At 42.8% G+C, this 21,366-nt stretch overlaps 1 long non-coding RNA gene across 1 annotated transcript in view; it reads left to right on the forward strand.

The window, feature by feature from the left end:
- The first annotated feature begins 3,080 nt into the window (after nt 1-3,080).
- Nucleotides 3,081-21,366, forward strand: part of LOC128340114 (uncharacterized) — a 54,524-nt gene continuing 36,238 nt past the window's right edge. Inside the window, exons 1-3 of the long non-coding RNA XR_008313474.1 lie at nt 3,081-3,150; nt 14,453-14,596; nt 20,480-20,700. This is a non-coding gene — a long non-coding RNA (uncharacterized LOC128340114). The remainder of the gene's footprint in view (nt 3,151-14,452; nt 14,597-20,479; nt 20,701-21,366) is intronic.

Consider the following 21,366-nt stretch of genomic DNA (forward strand, 5'->3'; position numbering starts at 1 on the left):
GTTATTTTAGTTTTTAATTCAGAATGTAATTTTTAATGTTGCCTGTTTGCATCTTGTTGTGCACCGCCCGGAGTCTTCGGAGTGGGTGGTATATGAAATGTCTCAAATAAACAAACAAACAAACAAACAAACTTGATGGCATGGCATACATGATATGTGGTGACTGATTTGTAATGAAGTGTTTAAGTATTTAATTTTGCTACGTAGAGGTTTCAGTTAGACAAGTGCTCCCAATAAGTTTACACTGAGCATAGTTCCCCCACACAGTACAGGAAAGAATTAGCTACATGGTGAGGCTGCCTCAGGTTATTTTATATATACTGAGCAGGGGGATTAACAGTTATATATTTCTGTGTACTAATTGCTCCCTTAAATTCCTAGTCCTTTCTGAATGTAGCAAAGGGTTTTCTATTCCGAAATAAACTCTTTGTTACACACATACATACATACAACAAATATTTATATACTGCTTTTCAACCAACATTCTCAAAGTAGTTTACATAGAAAAATAATTAATAAAGATGGTTCCCTGTCTCCAAACTGCTCACAATCTAAAAAGAAACACAGGGTAGACACTGTAGCAACAGCCACTGGAGGGATGCTGTGCTGGGGTTGGATAGGGCCCGTTGCCCTCCCCCTGCTAAATAAGAAAATCACCACTTTAAATGTGCCTCTTTGCTCAGACAGCGGGGTGATGGTGTAGGACCCCTCTTCCAAATAAAATTGAATAAATAACAACAACAACAACAAAAAGGATAAGAATAAATTATTGTTCTGAAAACACTTCAAGCAGAATAGTGGGATAAAATTTTTTTAAAAACAAGAAATCACATGTTACGTAGTAAATCCTTTAATATTCTGTTTCTACAATTTAATGAGGGCAATCCCAATTTAATAAGATATATTGCAATTGGAGAGATTTTTTTAAAGATCCTGAATGCAAACATAATTTCTGCTAACTGCTATAACTGTCCCAAAGGTATATTCTGTCTAGTGGCTGTCATTCTGAGATAAGTAGTTTCTGTCAGTGGGCTTTTAAAATAATTGCTTGTAATTGTTCTGTTTTCCTCCTAGATTCTTCCTAAATTAAGTTCTGTTTATATGTTAGCATCCTTTCAAACAAATCCCTTATCAGCTTCATAAAGATATCATTGTAATGCCATCATTGTGGTGGCTGTAGAGGTTAAGCCTCTGCATAAATAAAGTAAATCTTCCCTGAAAGCACATCCTGATCTGAATTATGTAAATTGACACACAAATCAAGTAGCGTTCACCTTATCTGAAAGCCAAGAGGAGCATTGTTTAAGCATTAAGGTTGATGTGCAGTGATGTAGAAATTAATTTTTAAAAAAAAAATCTCTAAAGGAGGAAATAAAAACAACATTCTTACAAAATCCAATCATATCACCGTTGAATGATCACTAATGTACAATGGTAGCTAAGTGTCTCTTCACAGGACCAAGCCATGTTTGTGGCAATACTGCTTGGCAACTCATCTGCATGCCGATGGGTGGCCTCAGACCCACCATGACAGAAATAACATGTGAACACAATAACTGTAGTTTCTGCCATCATGGGAGCCTTTTTTCAGAGACCTCTCTGATAGTGAGAGAGGTCTTTGTTTTTCCTTCCCTTTCATTGTAAGAGTCACAGCCAATGGGTGGAAGCATTCATGCATATGCTTCCAGTAGGGCATGCATATGCACTATTTTCTCAACATGTGCTCAAGTCAATGCACATAGGATATATGTAGAAGCTCGACTTGTGAACCAGCCCCGTGGTCTGTCTTGGTCTTCCCCAGACTTGTGATAGCAAAGGCATTTTTTAAAAAAGCTATTTTGGCGGCATCCTTTATTCTTACACATTGTTGAAGTAAACCTTTTTCAAGTGATGCATTAGTAATTCAATACTTGAAAACAAGTCCAGTTGAGCTCAGTGGGCCATGCAGTACAATCCGATGCACACATATTCAGAAGTAAGTTACACTGCACAGAGCTTACTCAAAGTTATGTGTGCCTAGAATTGCAGCCTTTGTTTCAAAGATGTGGGCATAGGGTTATAAGATGACCAATATATACATAGACTTGCTTTTCCAGCAATGCCATTGTTGAAAGACCACCTCCCCTCCCATGGGTACCTATCTGAACTTTTCTGTCAGCTTCAGAGCTCTTGCCAAGGACAATGCTGGGTACCTGAAAGATCTGGGATGCAGGCCCACAGAGCCTGGCTCAGGGTCACAGTCTCCTCTCCTTTTGACAATTAAACTTTCTCAGGCCCTCTAAAGAAACCCAACACTCTCTTCCAGTTCTTTAACGCCATTAATCACCAGTACATCCTTGTTATAGTTTGTTCTTAAATTCCCTTTCCCTTTGCAATCACATCTTGTAGTGGCCTTGCCATCACGTTGATTTTGTGTGTGGTGGGGGGGGGGGTATTACTATGCATTAGTATATCACCTCTCAAACTTTTTAAAAAATGGCAGCGTTGACACATGCAAATGTCTGAAACAGAGGTTTAATAATAGTACTTGGGAGTGGGGGGTTGGCTAGCCCCCTTCTGTTCCCAAGTCATACAACTGTTCCCTCCATGAACTGGGTGTGAGGGCCACCCACCACCTCCTCCACTAAGCCCAGCAGCTGGGTTGCTCCTGGGCATGAGGCCAAGGGTCCCACATGCCAAAAGAGTCAGCCCCAGTGCAACTGTCTTCCCCTCCCTTTAATACACAAATGGAAAGAGTAAGGAAAGATACTGGAGGAGGAAATGGGGAAAAGGCACCAAGGGAAGGATGGAGGAGGAAAAGATGGGGGCATAGGCGGAACTGGGGGGGCAGGCAGGGCACGTGCCCTAGGTGCCACTGAGGTGGGGGCGCCACACCAGTTCCTGCCACCCCCACCCCATTGCCCACCTGCCCAGCCCCAGGGCCTCTCAGCAGCCACTTGCCTCCAGCTCCGGCCTAGGATCGGAGCAGCCTGCAAACTGCAGAGCTCTTCTCTCCCTGCCTCTCAGCTGATAGGCGGGTGGGCGGGGCTTCCAGAGAGGTCTCTGAGTAGGCCTCCCTGAAGCCTGAACTCAGCAGGCCCCAGCAAGCCCGGAAGGAGGCTGGCAGAGCTCCCTGCAGCAGACCAGACCATCCAGCACAGCTTTTGCAAGGTAGGCTGTGAATTCCTTTTTGTGGTTACCCCCGTATATTGGGATCTGCTTGCCATAGGGCTTTGATATGGGTGGTGGGGCGAGACTGAGAAGTCTCTGAATATTTAATTTGAAACAGACTGGGAAATGTGCTGGCTTTAAAAACAAATACTATCTAAGGCCTGTAAGTGGCTTGTTTCATGTCAGAAAATTACAAAAACTTCTGGAACAAATATTTATTTATTCATTCATTCTTTCATTCATTTATAAATGCACTTATGTTCAAGTTGTTTTGCAACCCAGAAGGTCTGAGTGAGAACTGTGAAGCATGTGTTGTGCTTTTATTTTATTTTATTTTTCTTGTGTGTGAACTGCTCTCCAATAACTTGCAGGGACTTCAGGGTAAATCTGGCCAACATGTGAAGGCAGCACCTCCATTCCAGAGGAGATGTGTGTTAAAGGGCTTTAAAAGCCCCGTGTGAAAAACCTCCTGGAATCAAACTTTACTGAATTTCTTCAGAATTCTGAGAAAACAAACATAGGCTCACACTGCATGGTTGAAAGTCTCCTTTGCTAATCTGCAGCGAGGGGGCCATTTTAATAATTAGCATTGCTAGTGTGTTCTAGGCATTAAAAATAGCACAAATATATAGTACTCAATGTATATCACTATATACTGTGAAGTGTGTATTCAGTGAAATGTATTTCCAGGCAGCATACTTATTTTGAAATAGCAGACTTAAATCCTTGGGGGCCTGAGATGTGTGGAGGCCCTGGACTTTGAGGGGCTGGGGGCCCATTTTAAAATCTCATCTTGGCCCATTCCAACCTTGCTATGCCCCTGGCGGTCACTACACATGGGTTTCTGCACAGCACCTGCACAGAAGAAACTTCCATGTAGAAAATGTGTCTCTTGTAAATTGACCCTGAATTTTCCATCCATGACTGGGGTATCTGAGAGTTAGAGTTAATAATAAAAGAACAGCACACTGCTTGTGACAGGAAGGGGCTGGTTTTGGCCCTGGCAGAACTTGGCTGTCTGCTCCTGTTGCAAATTCTTCTGTCCAGTGTGGCAAACTAATGTATCCTCCCCCCTCTTGGTGTCAAAGTAAGCACTAGTGTGGTGAATGCACATATACCCCATCATGAACTAACAGTCATCATAAGACAAAGGCTGGCAGGAATCATTCACTGGTTTATGGACCCACCACCACCACCACCACCACCTTCTTCTTCCCCTATTTTGCTAGTGGCTATTTGGGCAGGTGATCCTTTAGGACAAAGTCATGTTTTTTTTAAAAGAATGAGAGGAGACAGAGAAAATGACACTTGGAATCCTCGCATAACTCCTGACTGTTGTTCTAAGTCTTTTACAGAGATGGCTCATGTTTTCAGGTTTTGATCAACAACCATGTCTAGATGGTACAGTGTTCCTTTTAACAGGGATTTCCAGATATTGTTGACTACAAGTCCCATCATTCCTGTTTGGACAGGGGCGCAATTTCAGTGCTTGCCCTAGGCTCTATTTTCCCTAGTTACGCCTCTGGATGGGGGAGCACTGGCTGAGCTGCAATTTTTAATCAAACCCAGAATATATTCCCTCACTCTGCTTCCTGCTTTATCCAAACAAGCTGAGTGGGGGGAACAACTAGTCAGATACTTGGGACACATCTCCTCTGCCCAGTATTAGCAATACCTGCCTTCGTTCCTGCCTTCTTTGATCATACACTGGCTGGCTACATGAGAAGGGGAGTTTTTGGACATGGCCTCTCAGTTGTAGGGTGATCTCCTAATGAAGGCCTCCTGGCAACTGGTTTAAAAGTGGCTGCTTTGGAATGCTTTTGGAGGTAGTGGAAGTGAGTGCTTTGTAGAATGTGGGTTGAGTTTGCTGCTGCTGCTTTCTTTTTGGGCTGGCTTTTCTTTTTTTGCTGGTCTTTTTAGCATGTTTATTTTTGTTCATGTGCTTCATGTTTTGATTGGATCAAGTGAGCCGCCTCAGATGTCACTCGTGACTGAAAGGTGGTGTGATGTTTGTGCAAGATGACAAGAGGGCAGTACCAAAAAAGCAGGAAGCAGAATAAAACTTCACCATGTGAAGCAGAAAGTTTTAACAAGAAAATATTTCAAAAAGCTCAACGGATTTCAGGCACAGAGCCCTTCATCAGAGGATGCAATAATAATTTTTTTTTTTAAGATGCTGGAAATATACAAAGACAGACACATAAAACCACTTGCAGGGCTATTGTGTTTGATGTTTGTGACAAATCCACTCGTGAATCCAGGCCAGTATTGTCCTTGTTTAATCTCAGGCTAGTCCATCCCAAGACTGGAAGAACAAAAGGGGATTCTTGAAGGAAGAGTAGTTGTGTGCTTTTTGCTATATGCAAAGAATGAACCCAAATATTAAACTCTACAAGAATGTTCCCATGAGCAGCCTAACCCAGGCTAGGGCATCTGAGCCTGGGTTAGGCTGCTTGTGTGGAGTGCCAAGATCTGGATGGATCCTGGTGCCCCCACCCAGCCTAACCCACTTCCTAGCCTGGCTCTTAGCCGAGGTGAAAGGCGCCAGCACTCCCTTAACCTGGCTTCTGGGACCATGTGTCTCCTCAGAGATGTGCACCTAGAACACCTGTCTGATGGAGGGAAGCCCCCAATGCACTGCTGATGGGGAGAATCATGCTCAGCATGCAGTGCATTGTGGGATTCCCAGAGGCTGGAATGCATTGTCCCGGCCTTTGGAGACCTGTGCTGCTTAGAGCAGTGTGGATCTTCTAGGAGCACACTCCACATTCCCAGCAACGTTTGCTGTAACGTCTGGAGGGAAGGTTAGTTTGCCTATCTAGTCCAGCATCCTGTTTCACACAGTGGCTCACCAGATGCCTCTGAGAAGCCCAAAGGCAAGAGGTGAGGGCATGCCCTCTCTCCTGCTGTGGTTCCCCTGCAACTGGTATTGAGAGGCATCCTGCCTCTGAGGCTGGACGTGGCCTATAGCCACCAGACTAGTAGCCATTGATAGACCTGTCCTCCATGAATTTGTCTAAGCCCCCTTTAAAGCCATCCAAGCTAGTGGCCATCACCACATCCTGTGGCAGATAATTCTATAGATTAATGCACTGTGTGAAAAATTACTTCCTCTTGTTGGTCCTAGGTTTCCCGACATTCATTTTCATGGGATGACCCCTGGTAGGGATGTGCCTTTTACGGGCCTCCGAACTGGTTTGAATATTGCCTGGCTCGAGGGTTCAATGGGGGGGGGGGGGGTTGGCTTTAAATGCAGGGGAGGATTCACTTACATTTTCCCCGCCGGCGCACATCTCACTAAAAGCCCGTCGGGGCAGCAGCATACTTTTCTGCAGCCCTGCTCTGACGTTATCTGGAAGTAGCAGCTGTGACTGCACGCAGTCACAGCTGCTACTTCCAGTTACTTCTGGATGATATCAGAGCGGGGCGGCAGGGAGGTATGCTGCTGCCCCAGTGGGCTTTTAGTGAGACGTGCGCCAGTGGGGAATATGTGGCGGGGGGAGTGCATCCTCCCCCGCCCTTAAAGCCACCACCACCCCGCCGTCAAACCGGCCCCTGCCGGTTCCATGCACATCCCTAACCCCTGGTTCTAGTATTGTGAGAGAAAGGGAAAATTTTCTCTGTCCACTTTCTCTACTCCATGCATAATTTTATTCACCTCGATCATATCACTCCAAGGTTGCCTGTTTTCCAAACTAAAAAGCCCCAGATGCTTTCAACAAGCTTGTCCACCACAACCCCAAGATCTCTCTCCTGGTTAGCACACAATTTGGGAATGAGTGGTCTATGCTAAATGTTTTCTCCAGTGTTGAGTTGCTAACGTGGCTGAGCAGATGAATCTCAACCCTCTGGCTGCCTTTCAGTTTCAAACTGCCCAGTTCTATTCGAGGGGGAGGTATAAAAGTAAAATAAACTAAATAAAAGAAAGTTAGCTACTCTGATGTCAGAGTCACATGTCCCACAGAGCCTTTTAACAACTGATCACAACTGGGAAGAATTTTGGTTCTTTTTGTGGCCTGTGAGCAAGCCATGTAAAAGATATTTTGAATGACACCCTGGGGGTGAAGATTGGTTAACCCTAACAAAGATGGAAATGCCTCTTCTGTAAGAAGATCACATAAATATCCTAATGAATTGTTTAAGTTTTATAGTCAAGTCTTATCCGGGGGGCGGGGGGGAGGAACCTACATTGTGTGAGGGGTGGAAACCTACATTGTGTTTTTCTCTCCCACTCACACTGAAGAAAATCAGGCTTGCAGTATCTAAATCCTTTAAAAAAGAAATAAGTGGTTCTGGTAAGAACTACTCTGCCTACTTTCTTTGCACTATAATCTTAATTTATCATTACCATCCTCACAAGTTAGGTCGCTTGTGCCTCAAACCTTCACGTGTCCACCATCTTGAATTGGGGTGGATGACTTTATCACAAACTATGCCTCCAAGGTGTCCCTGTGTGTCCCGGCAGCTGTAGCAAATTTGGTTCAAATTAATTAGGTGGTTCACAAGTTAGCCCTCTTATGCCTCAAATGTTCATGTTCCTGACATTTTGAATTGGGGTGGATGACATCATCACAAACTATGGCATTGAGGTGTCCCTTTGTTCACACACACACTCTCTGCCGGGTGATCTCATAAGCTTAGTTTCCTTAAGGAAAGTAAGCTAAAGACTTGTTATTAAGTCATTGGGCATCTTCTGCTGGAATGACAACAAAAAAGCTGTCCAGGGGATTATTTAAATGCCCTGAATATATTGGGGCAAATTACATAACTTGGCAAAGAGGCACCTTTTAATGTGGTGATTCTCTTTATTGAGCAGGGGGAGACTAACTGGCCCTCTCCACCCCCAGCACAGTACCTCCAGTGACTATTGCTGGTGTCTGTCTTAGGTTTCTTTTTAGATTGTGAACCCTTTGGGGACAGGGAGCCATCTTATTTATTTGTTCTTTCTCTGTGTAAACTGCCCTGGGCCATTTTTTGGAAGGGCGGTATAGAAATCAAATGAATGAATGAACGAATGAATGAATGAATGAATAATATACATAAAAAGCATGTAAAAGAATCCCCAATAGGCAGGCTTGCTTGCTTTTATGAGCAGCATCCTCAAGAGGCTGACTGGTGAGAGAGAGAGAGAGAGAGAGAGAGAGAGAGAGAGAGAGAGAGAGAGAGAGCTAGCTCATTGGCTGTATTTCTACCACCATCCCCAAACCACTTTCCTCAACTACTTCCACTCAGTTTCACAGCCTCCCAATGCTGCTGTTCATTCATTTAAACACTTTCATTTACATCAACACATTAAACATTCATTTGAACACATTCATTTAAACCTGTTGAAACATTTAAATGTGTGTTTAAATGTAATGTACAGACCTTAAGTGGAGCAATGGGGAAATGCTTAACTAACAAGCAGAAGGTTGCCGGTTCGAATCCCCGCTGGTACCTATATCGGGCAGCAGCGATATAGGAAGATGCGGAAAGGCTTCATCTCATGTTGCGTGGGAGGAGGCAATGGTAAACCACCCCTGTATTTTACCAAGAAAACCACATAGACAAAATGGAATGATTGTCGATGTAGTGCTCGATGATGGGCCCCTCAGGTCAGATGGTACTCAACATGCTATTGAGGAAGAGCTGAGGATCTCTCAGAGTACCGATGGTGTTTATGACATGGTTAGACTAAAGCCCTTTGGATATCTAGCAGCTGATGTTGCCATGTGGGAAAAGAAAATCTGAAGCTGCAAAGACAGAATCATAATGAGAATGTGGAACTTAAGAAGTATGAATATGGGAAAGCTCGACACAGTGAAAGATGAAATGAATTGACTACAGATTGACATCTTGGGCATCGGTGAATTGAAATGGACTGGAATGGGACACTTTCAGTCAGAAAACCATACCGTTTACTACTCAGGTCACGAAAACCAAAGGAGGAAGAGTGTTGCTTTCATAGTCAGGAAGGATATAGCAATGACAGTGCTTGGATACAATGCAGTCAGTGACCAACTAATATCAATTAGATTCCGTGGACATCCCTTTAACATGACAGTTCTTTAAGTCTATGCCCCAACAACTGATGCAGAAGAAGAGGAAGTTGATGAGTTTTATGCTCAAGTCCAGTCTGAAATTGACAGAACATGCAAGCAAGACGTGATGCTTGTGGTTGGAGACTGGAATGCCAGAGTTGGAAAAGGTAAGGAGGAAAACACAGTCGAGGAGGAAAACATAGTCAGCTTCTATGCCCTAGGCAACAGAAACAAAGCAGGAGAAGGACTTATTAGTTTCTGCCAAGCCAATGATCTCTTCATTGCTAACACATTCTTCAAACAACCGAAGCGCCTATACACAAGGACATCACCAGACGGAGTACATAGAAATCAAATTGATTACGTTATTGGTGCAAGGAGGTGGAAGAGCTCAGTTATAACAGCAAAGACATGGCCAGGGCCCAACTGTGGAACAGATCACAAACTGCTCATATGCAAGTTCCCAGTCAAGCTAAAGTGGAAAAACAAAGCTATCCAGCTCCCACGATATGATCTTGAGAATGTACCCACCATTTTCAAGGAGAACATCAGGAACCGCTTTGAAGTTCTGAACCTCATTGATAAGGAACCAAAAGAACTGTGGAATGAAATCAAAGAAGTTGTTAAGGACGAATGTGAAAAGAGACTGCCAAAGACCAAGAAACAGAAGAAAGCAAAATGGATGTCCGAACAGACAGTGGAAATTGCCAAGAAGAGGAGAGAAGCCAAAGTCAAGAAAGATAAAGACCTCACAAAGGAACTTAATAGGGAATTTCAGAAAGCTGTTAGAAGAGACAAGGAGCAGTACTACAATGACATCTGTAAAGACCTTGAGCATAGAAATAGACACGGGCAAACAAGGCAAGTTTTCCAAAAGATCTCCTGAATTAGAGGGAGGTTCCAACCTCGAATTGGTATATTAAGGGATACCAAAGGACAGATAGTAACTGATTCTGAGAAGATGAAACAGAGATGGAAGGAGTATACTGAAAATCTGTACAGCAGAGATGTCAGCTTCCAAGATACTCTAGAAGATATTCCCTACTTGCAAGAACCTCTAGTACGGGAAGATGAGGTTAGATCAGCACTCTGGTCATTACCAAGTTGGAAGGCTACAGGAATTGATGGAATAGCTACAGAAATATGGCAGGCTTGCTTTCGTTTATTGCGGTCACAGACCAGATTAACCAACACTAACAATTAATAGCGTTAATACGAAAATTCAGACATTTCAAATGTTTACAAAATCACAAACCATTCAAATTGCTAATACAGTCTTTATGGAGCTTCAACGCCATGAAACAGAACTTTGCCACATCATCTGAAATTACAAGTTTAAAATTGGCCAGCATAATTTCCAAATAAAATTGGTCTGTGTGACCAGGATAAATGGCTAAAATATGAGCAATAAATTTGGTGTGAGCATCCTTATAAAACTGGCAATAAAGAATAACATGGGTGATAGACTCTATATCCCCTGAGCCTCAGGGACAACAGCACTGATCATAAGGAAGTAGTTTGAATTTACCATCAAGTACTGCTGAAGGGAGAATGTTCAATCGCGCAAGGGTCAGAAATCTCCTAAATTTTGGTACCAAGATCTGGTCTAAATATTCAGCCGGTTTATAGTTAAAAGTTTGAGAACCTAAGTAAATTCCCTTGGGTAAACGTGCGGACTCCTCCTGCAAATCTATATCTCGGAGCCATTGCTTCACAAAGCAAAGCGCCTGCTCTAATCCTTGCCCAATAAGATGTTCTTGAGATGTGCCCAAGTGATGCAATTTTAATTTCAGAGCTGATTTCCATTTGGAAACAAAACTGTCTGGTAACACTAAAGGGGTGAGACCAGCCGCAAAGAAGATCGGGCTTAACCAAAATTTAATTATGCAAAACCATACTTTTGCTTTCAGAGTGGTGACCCCTGCTTCCCTACGAAGGACAGCATTTGCTGTACCCCTGGGTACCTGAAAAATAGCCCTCAGCAATTTGGTTTGTACTGTTTCAAGCTGAGATATATCTTGGCCTTCAACAATTTTATAGCCGCTGGTACGAAAAAGGCACCCCTAAGGTAATAGAAGGACTTAATCATATTTACCGTCTGTTGAGCACCTTGGGAGATATAATCAAGATGGGCTTTACATGTTCCAGTTTGGTGGAATACTACCCTCAAATACTTAAAAACCGTAACTTGTTCAATACTATGCCCGTTTATTGTCCATTTAAAGATTTTGGGGTGCTTTGAAAACACCATTATCTTGGTCTTAGAATAATTGATCTCTAAAGCTACAGCTACAGAATAGCTACAGAAATATGGCAGACAACAGAAGAAGAATCAGTCAAGGCTCAAACCAAACTATGCCAGCAAATTTGGAGAACCACACAGTGGCCAACAGAATGGAAGAGGTCAGTCTACATACCCATACCAAAGAAAGGAGACTCAACAGATTGTGCAAACCATTGCACAATATCCTTAATTTCACATGCTAGCAAAATAATGTTCAGGATCATCCAATATAGATTAGAACCCTACGTAGAAAGGGAAATGCCGGATGTTCATGCTGGTTTCAGAAAAGGCTGAGGAACAAGAGACATCATTGCTGATGCACCCTGGATAATTGAGAAAGCCAAAGAATACCAGAAAAAAGTCAATATGTGCTTTATTGACTACAGAAAAGCCTTCAATTGCATCAACCATGTCAAGTTGTGGAATATCCTTAGGAAAATGAGTGTCCCAGAAAACCTCATTGTTCTCATGAGAAACCTATACATAGGATAGGAAGCCACAGTCCAGACTGAACATGGTAAAACAGACTGATTCCAGATCAGCAAAGGAGTAAGGCAAGGCTGTCTACTTCTTCCTTATTTATTCAGTTTATATGCTGAACATATACTGAGAGAAGCTGATTAGAAGAAGATGAGTGTGATTTTAAAGTTGGAGGAAAAAACATCAATAACCTGCGCTACGCTGATGATACGACTCTGATAGCTGAGAATGTGGATGATCTGCAAGCTCTAATAATGAAAGTCAAGGAACACAATGAAAAAATGGGACTACAACTAAAAGTAAAGAAGACTAAACTAATGACAATGGGTACAGAAACCAGCCTCAGAATTGACAATGAAGACATTGAAGTGGTGGATAGCTTCTGCCTTTTAGGATCGACTGTCAACAGTAAAAGATCCAGAAGTCAAGAAATACGCTGCAGACTAGTACTTGGTAGGGTAGCAATGAAGGCCCTGGAAAGGATATTTAGATGCTGTAATGTGTCTACACCTACAAAGATTAGAATCGTTCGGACAATGGTTTTCCCTGTGATACTCTATGGATGCGAGAGCTGGACTTTGAAGAAGCAAGATAGAAAAAATATTGACACTTTTGAACTTTGGTGCTGAAGAAGACTTTTGAGGATACCATGGATAGCCAGGAAAAGAAACAAATGGATCCTAGAACAAATCAATCCAGAATTTTCACTTGAGGCACAAATGACCAGGCTCAAACTATCATACTTCGGACACATTATGTGAAGATCCAGCTCCCTTGAGAAGTCCATAATGTTGGGAAAAGTTGAAGGAAAGATAAGAAGGGGATGATGACCAGCAGCAAGTGGATGGACTCAATTGCCACAGCAATGAATACCCCACTGAGAGACCTGAAAGGCCAAGTTGAAGACAGATAATCCTGGAGAGAATCTATCTATGTGGTTGCTAACAGTCGAGACCGACTTGATGGCACTTAATCAATCAATCAATCAATCAATTTAAATCCACAAAAATATAAGCCCAGTTAGAATGTATACCAAAAAGGAGGAAAGGTACCACCAGGCAAGGTCATCTTACAGAAGAAATTCCAGTCAAAAGAGGAGTAAGGCAAGGTTGCATTTTAGCCCCAACTCTTTTTAATTTGTATAATTAATTCCCATGTTACTTATGTAAATAATCCTAATTATCATCCACCTAAGTTAGCTGATAGACATGTGTTAATGTTACTACATGCAGAAAGTGTTGCTCTTCTTTCTCAAACACCAATTGGACTTAGACGTGCTTTAAATGCCCTTTCCTCTTTTTGCAAGGATCACAACTTAGAAATCAATTACAATAAGTCCAAGGTACTGGTGTTCTCCAAAGGGAACAAAGTTCAAAATTGGAAGATAAATAATCATAAAATTAAACGTTATTTGCTTTAAATATCTAGTCATAGTTTTTGAAGCATCAGGCAGCAGAAATGCTCACCTAAATTATGTGCTGCTAAATGCTCAGATTTCTACAAAGGGCTATTTTTTCTTTCTTTCATTGCAGAGGTTCTCAATTTATACCTGCTGCAAATCTTCTATGCAGTTACTCTATGGAGCTCAAATTGGACCACCATTTTTTAAAAAATAAATAAATTAGAAGTTCTTCTATCAAAATTGTTAAGGAGTATCTTTCAGGCACCATGGTGTGTACCCAATGTGGCACTTGGGTCTAGAGGCAGGGATTTCCAAAAGTGAGATATGGCAATGGCTAAGCATCTTTGATCTATGGTTAAAATTAAATTCCATCCTTCTGGTTTGGTAGCACTGGTACTCACAGATGGTTTTCAATCTTATTGGAAACAAGCTGTGGAAAAGAAGTTGTACCATGGGTTATCCCCAGGTTATTTAAAATCTATGGAGTTTTCTAAAGCCAAGTCAGTAGTTAAGCAAAGTGTATTAGATATGGAGAAGCAAATAGAGCTTAGTCGCATGCCCAGAGGTGTTTTCTTGGGAAACCAAGGTGTCAATAATAGACCAGCTAGATATCTTAGTATAGTAACTATTCCCAAGTATCACAAAGCTCTAACACTAGCTTGTCTCAATGCACTTCAAACGTCTGTATGAGAAGGAAGGTACAATAAAAGACCTTATGCTGAGAGATTTTGCCCTTGTATCCGTGGATATATAGTACAGAAACAACAGCACACTTACTGCTATACTGTAATTTTTATAGGGACATTCAAGATTACTATTTGTTACCCCTCATAAAAGAATTTCCAGGCCATTCAAATAATTTTATCTTATTTTGCTTTTAGCTGATACATCTGATGAAATTTCTTTAAATCTTGCCAAGTTTTGTTCAATAGCTGGGAAAGTCCACCGGAAGCTGGTATCAGTTTAATGTATAGTTTTAATGGTGGTGTTACTATTAGCTAAATCTTTAATTGAATTATGGATTTAAAGCGATCTCTTTATTTTGCATTTCTTTATTGGGATTTTGTGTAATTCTGATCAGTGATTGAAATAAACAGTTCATTCATTCATTCAAAGGTACCACCAAATCCAGGAGGATGTCAGCATGGTTAACAAGTAAAGTCAAGGAAGTTATAAAGGGGAAGAAGACTTCCTTCAGAAACTGGAAGGCCTGCCCAAATGAAGAGAACAGAAAGGAACACAAACTCTGGCAAAAGAAATGTAAGGACACTCTAAGGGAGGTGAAATGAGAGTTTGGAGAACATTTAGCTAAAAACATCAAGGGAAATAACAAAAACATATTTAAATATATCAGAAGCAGGAAACCTGCCAGGGAGGTGGTTGGTCCATTAGATGACGAGGGAGTTAAAGAGATTATTAAGGAGGATATGGAGATTGCAGAGAAGCTAAATGAATTTGCATCTGTCTTCCTGGCAGAGGATACTGAGCATATACCTGAACCAAGCTCCTCAGGCTTGTAGGCTGAAGAACTGGGCTAATTTGAGGTAACAAGGGAACCTGTTCTAAACTGTCTAGAAAAATTAAAAATTAACAAATCACCAGGGCCAGAAGGCATCCACCCAAGAGTCCTTAAAGAACTGAAATGTGAAATTACAATCAAGCTCTGTACCGGAGGACTAGAAAGTAGCCAATGTGACAATGATTTTCAAAAAAGGATCCAGGGCAGGATCCAGGAAATTACAGGCCAGTCAGCTTAACGTCTGTTGCAGACAAATTGATGGAAAGCATTCTTAAGGATAAAATTGTTAAACATATAGAAGGACAAGCCCTGCTGAAGGAGAACCAGCATGGCTTCTGCAAAGGTAAATCTTGTCTCACCACCTTTTCTTGGAGTTCTTTGAGAGTGTCAACAGGTGTGTGGACAAAGGTGATCCAGTTGCCATATATTCCTTGGCTTTCAAACAGCTTTTGACAAAGTTCCTTATCAAAGATTCTTGAGAAAACCTAGTAGTCATGGGATAAGGGGACAGGTTCATGTGTGGATTGGCACCTCCAGGCTCAGAGGCAAGATGCCTCTAAATAGCAGTTGCAGGAGAGCAACAGCAGGAGAGAGGGCAAGCACATACTTCTTGCCTGTGGGCTTCTCAGAGGCAGCTGGTGGGCCACTGAGTGAAACAGGATGCTGGACTAGATAGGTCTTGAGCCTGATCCAGCAGGACTCTTCTTATGTTCTTATGACAGACTTCATGAATATAGGCTTGCTAAGAAAATGACAACAGTAGCAGCCATCCCAGTCAACTTGCTTGCTCCCAGCGGGTGAGGAAGAGGCAGATGGACTTGGGGTCTGGTTTCCAGAGGGCCAGTAGGAGCAAAACAAGAAGTTTATGCTCAACAATATTTAAATAAATGCCACTTTTGTGCCCTTTTCTACTGATTAAGCATTTTTAACTTACTTTAAGTTACTAACTACTTTAACTTACTAACTTACTTTAAGATATTCTTCGGAGGCCCTCCTCCATGTGCCCCTGCCAAATAAGATGAGGTGGGTGGCTACCAGGGAGAGGGCCTTTTTTGGTGGTTGCACCCTGTTTATGGAATAGCCTCCTCAGTGAGGTACTCCTGGCTTCATCACTTTGCTTGTTTAGATGCCAAATAAAGACCGTTTTGTTCACCCAGGCCTTTTAAATTCAGTTTTTTTCAGATTTGATTCTGATTTTAAACTTATTTTAAAAGTAGTTTTAAAGCTGCTTTGTATTATATTTTGTATCTTCTTTTCACCTTTTTTGGTCTGTTATGATTTAATGTGTTATGTGTTTTTATTTTGTGTTTTAATCCTCTGTTGTAAGCCGCCCAGAGAACAATTTGTTATGGGGTGGCTAACAAAGTTGTTTATTATTATTGTTGTTGTTGTTATTAATCTGGCCATTTACATTTTCCTATCAGTCATGACGTACTTTATGTTTTCTCCTCCTAATCCAATTGCTCCTCTGCCATTTAGGACTTTCTCCCATCTCTTATTCCCTGCAGTGGATCCTTTCCATTGCTCTCCTCCGCACACTACTTTTCTTACTTCATGTGCTTCGTTTGCACTCATGGATTGGGCAGCTAGTTTTGCAGGAATGACTGCCCTAGGTGCAGGAATGGCCACCAGTGTCTAGATGACTTAAACAGAGAGTTGGCAAGTTTGTGGAGAAAGAGAAGCAGCCTACCTATAGATGCTGGGTGTCAACACAGAGAGGCCAGTACTTTTATCTTTGTGTCCTGCTTGTGGGCCTGCTGAAAGCATCTGTCTGGTGGTGGTTGCTGGAAACAGGATACTTGACTAGACAGACCTTTGGTCGGATAATGAAAGCTCTTGTTCAGAGCCATTTTATTTATTTATATCTATATAAACCACTTTGGGAACTTTTGTTGAAAAGCGGTATGTAAAAATTTGTCATATTCTTATAGATCTAACCCATCCCTTCGCCATGTCTAGCCACACTCTCTGCTCCCTGGATATTCCATTAATCTCTCAAACCGAATGTGGCAGATAGAGCACCTGAACTTTCCAGCACCAGCCAAACCCTTTAACACATTGCAGGTTTCTTGAATCAACTATGACCGTAACTCAGCATGGAACTGGACATGCTTAAGCCCATTTATTTCCAAATGGCTTAAATGCACCTGTGCTGGGCTGTGGCCAATGCTTCATGTTCCCCTTTCAAACTGGCAGGATGTGCTCATTGGCTTTTATAGAGCCAGCTTCCTTTGCAGGGAAGAGTTCTAAAAACAAACACTTGTGCATCAATCTCTTATTTATAGATGTACAATTGAGCAAGTAACACTGAGCAAGCTCTCAGCAGTCTTAGTCAGCACCTTGAATCCACAAAACATGCTGCCCTCTGTACAGATCCTAGCAATTTTCCAGCCAAAATCTGCTAAAAACACATACACCCCTCTGTCTCCAGTTCTCCCTTAAACCACACTCCCCCTTTAGACCAACTCCAAACTGCTTTTCAAGCCCCATTTAGGCTTCATTCCATTCCAAAGCAGCTCAGTGGAAGAATAACTTAATGGCCATTTAGCATGTGCTATCAAGACCACATTAAGCCTTGGGAAATAGGCATTTGCCATAACCCAAACGCATGGCTATAACAATATGCATGACACCACCCACACACACATTACCTGTGGGCTGTGGTGGAATTCCACCATGTGAATTTCATTGGAGTTCCAGATAACAGAAGTGAAGTTTGTTTAGTCTCTTTTTTGGTACGTTTTGTGGAAGAACAACCTAAAGAGAGTTGCATAAATAAATGTATTTACTCTTTAGTTTAATCCTTTTGATAGGATTGGTTCTTATGCAATGGAGGAACAAGAAGAGATGGAGTATTGGAATAAATTCCATTCCCCTTTAAAAAAAAAAAAACAATCAAAAGGGACAGGATGAAGAATGCCTTTCTTACCAGTTAAGAGGAGTCAGATTCTTAACTGGATGGTCCGCTGTTTAAGTGGACTCAGAGAAGTCATGAAAAGGAAGTCCTGTCTTTTTCATAGGTAATTCCCGTTGGTTGCTTATTTTACGTAACTAGTACATAAAAGGCAGAATATCACCATCTACGAATTGCTGGGGTTGGGGGGCTGTTACCTTCACTTTCTGTTTGTATGATTCCTACAAGTATCGATTGAACTGCTGCTGGAAACAGGATGCTGGGCCATTCAGTAGAATTTTGTTTATGTTCTTCCTCTTCAAAGTTTCATAGTTTTACTAATTTTTACTGCATATTAAAACTCCAAAAATGTCAGCCATTACTTATAACACACTGAGATATATAGAGGGTTTTTTTTAAAAAAAGAAAAATAACTTTGAAAATTAAATAAATACTATACTATATATGCATTTGTTAATTTTTTTGGAACATTTCCCTTTTAAGACTGAATGCCTGGTATGTGTTCTTAAAAATATTTCCATATGCTAAAGGTATGCAAGCCCTTTGCCAAAAAAACGGGCTATTAGAACAGCAGGCCAGCATGGCTTTTTTTCCTTCTCTTTTCTTTTTTAAGGAGGGAAAAACTGCGGCAGAGACAAGGTATTCACAGAGGAACTAAACCAACCCTAACTACAGTCACCTCAAGATGACCTACAACTCCTCAAATTACAAAAATGAAAAGGTTATTAGTAAATCTGAGGCCAATTAGGGGTTCTTTTTCCTGGAGACATGATGAAATTTCCTGAAACAAAAACTTGAGCAACCTCTATAAAATATTTCTAACTTTGGTGGAAAAATAAATAATCTCCTTTTTATCTTCTCATTCCTGAGGTGCAAAGCTAGCCCATTTCTGTTTATGCAGATGGAGGGGAAACACCCCAAGAAAGAACCAAACTGCAATATTCTTGGCACGAGTGGATCAAAATGTGAAGTTTTTTTCAGGGCTGCCTATTTGTTGTTAAAGCAGGAATTGCTATATGGGCATTGGAGGGAAAGGCACAGCAGCATGTGATGGGCAGATTCTGGGTAGACTGAAGTTTGATCACAGTTTAATGGGGCTGAAGGACTACCAAGCCTATAAGACCAGGCCTGCTGGATCAGGCCCAAGGCCTATCTAGTCCAGCAATGTGCCTCTGGGAATCCCACACATGGGGTCAACACTTTCAATAAGCAGTCTACCACAACCCCAAGTTTCCTCTCCTGGTTAGTCACAAACAGCTCAGATCCCATCAGTGTATATATGAAGCTGGTTTTTTATGCCCCAATGTGCGCTCTGTGTGTGTGTGTGTGTATGTGTGTATGTGTGTAACATTAGTCTTTTTGTTGCCCACTCACCCAGTTTGGAGAGATCCTTTTGGAGCACCTCACAATCTGTTTTGGATTTCACTACCTTAAATAGTTTAGTGTCATCTTCAAATTTTGCCACCTCACTGCTTACCCCAATTTCTAGATTATTTACCAATAAATTAAAAAAGCACCGGTCTCAGCATAGATTCTGGGAGATCCCACTTCTTATTTCCCTTCATTGTGAAAACTGCCTATTTATTCCTACTCTGTTTCCTTCCTTTCAACGGTTACCAATCCACAAATGAATTTGTCCCCTTATTCCATTACTGCTAAGTTTACTCAAGAGCCTTGATAGGCAATTTTGTCAAAAGCTTTTTGGAAGTTCAGGTGTACTGTCAACTGCATCACCTTCATCCACATGTTTGTTGACACTCTCAAATAACTCCAAAAGGTTAGTGAAACAAGACTTTCTCTTGCAGAAGCTATGATCCTGTTCTCCTTCAGCAAGGCCAGTTCTTCTTTATCCTCTCTAATAAAACGCTTGGTGTCCATCCGTTGATGGGCACCAAGTGTGTGTTCGTGCCTCCCTGCCTTGTTCTGGGCCTGCGCGAAGCGCAGGCCCAGAACAGGGCAAGGGAGACACGACCGCCAGCACCCGGCGGACATCTTGGACGGCCACAAGCGGCCGCCCTGAAGAAGCCGGAGAAGCGCCAGCGGGGAAAACTGGCCGAGGCGGCGGCAGAGCCGCCGCCTCGCCCAGAAGAGACAGCAACCAAGCTGGGGAGACGGGGGACGGAATGGAGGCCAACGGAGGCCGGCGGGACAGAGCCAACCGTGAAGCGCCCGGGCCGGCCGCGGAGGATGGCAGCGGCGCCTCCAGAGACCGCCCGGCCGGTGATTGAGGGGGGAAGAGGCGGCAGGGGAAGCCTGTCCTCCCACCACCCGCTCACCCGCCCTCCCAGCTTTCCAAAATCCCCTTCCCCGCTCCTCCCCCCAATTGATTACAGGCCAAAAGGGCCCATGAGAAGGCCGTCGCCCCCGCCTATCGCCCACCCAGCTGCCCGAGCCCACCTTACCCGCTCCAGCCCGCGATAGTCGGGCGAAGAAAAAAAAAATTATTTGCACAGTGGAAGTGAGGAGCTCAGGAACAGAGCTCCTCTCTGTGCTATGCTGCTGCCCAAACTGCCGCTATGGACGCAAAGGACGCAAGGTTCCCCCTAAAGCATGTGCATGGTCCTCCCCGCTCTTCAACATGGTACTCTTTTGAGGAGCAGGGAAGGGGAAATGGGCAGGGAGGTGGAGTGCCTGTGGTCTACAAGAGCAATATCTCCCTTGCCAGGATCCCTGTCAAAGTGCCTGAGCATATTGAATGTGTGTCCCTCAGGGCTCCATATTGTCTCCGATGTTAACATCTACATGAAACCACTGGGAGAGGCCATCAGGAGATTTGGTGCAGGGTGTTATCAACATGCTGATGACACCCAAATCTATTTCTGCATGTCAACACCATCAGGAGAAGGCATATCCTCCCTAAACACCTGCTTGGAGGCAGTAATGAACTGGATGAGAGATAACAAACTGACGCTGAATCCAGATAAAATGAAGGTACTTATTGTGCGGGGTCGAAACTCGGGAGACAATCTTTATCTGCCAGGTCTGGATGGGGTCACGCTCCCCCGGAGGAACAGGTGCGCAGTCCGGGGGTGCTTCTGGATCCGAACATATCTCTGGTGTCCCAGGTTGAGGCAGTGGCCAGAGGTGCTTTTTATCAGCTTTGGCTAATACGCCAGCTGCGTCCGTTTCTTGAGATGAACAACCTCAAAACAGTGGTACATCTGCTGGTAACCTCTAGGCTGGATAACTGCAATCAGCTCTATGTGGGGCTGCCTTTGTACTTAGCAATAGCAATAGCACTTACATTTATATACCGCTCTATAGCTGGAAGCTCTCTAAGCGGTTTACAATGATTTAGCATATTGCCCCCCAACATTCTGGGTACTCATTTTACCAACCTCGGAGGGATGGAAGGCTGAGTCAACCTTGAGCCCCTGGTCAGGATCGAACTTGTAACCTTCTGGTTACAGGGCAGCAATTTTTACCACTGCGCCACCAGGGGCTCTTAGTCCAGAAACTGCGGTTGGTTCAGAACGCAGCAGCCAGGTTGGTTTCTGGGTCATCTAGGAGAGACCATATTACTGCTATGTTGAAGGAATTGCACTGGCTACTGATATGTTTCTGGGCAAAATACAAGATGCTGGTCATTACCTACAA

The sequence above is a fragment of the Hemicordylus capensis genome, chromosome 1, assembly GCF_027244095.1.
Source record: "Hemicordylus capensis ecotype Gifberg chromosome 1, rHemCap1.1.pri, whole genome shotgun sequence".
NCBI classification, from domain to species: domain Eukaryota; kingdom Metazoa; phylum Chordata; class Lepidosauria; order Squamata; family Cordylidae; genus Hemicordylus; species Hemicordylus capensis.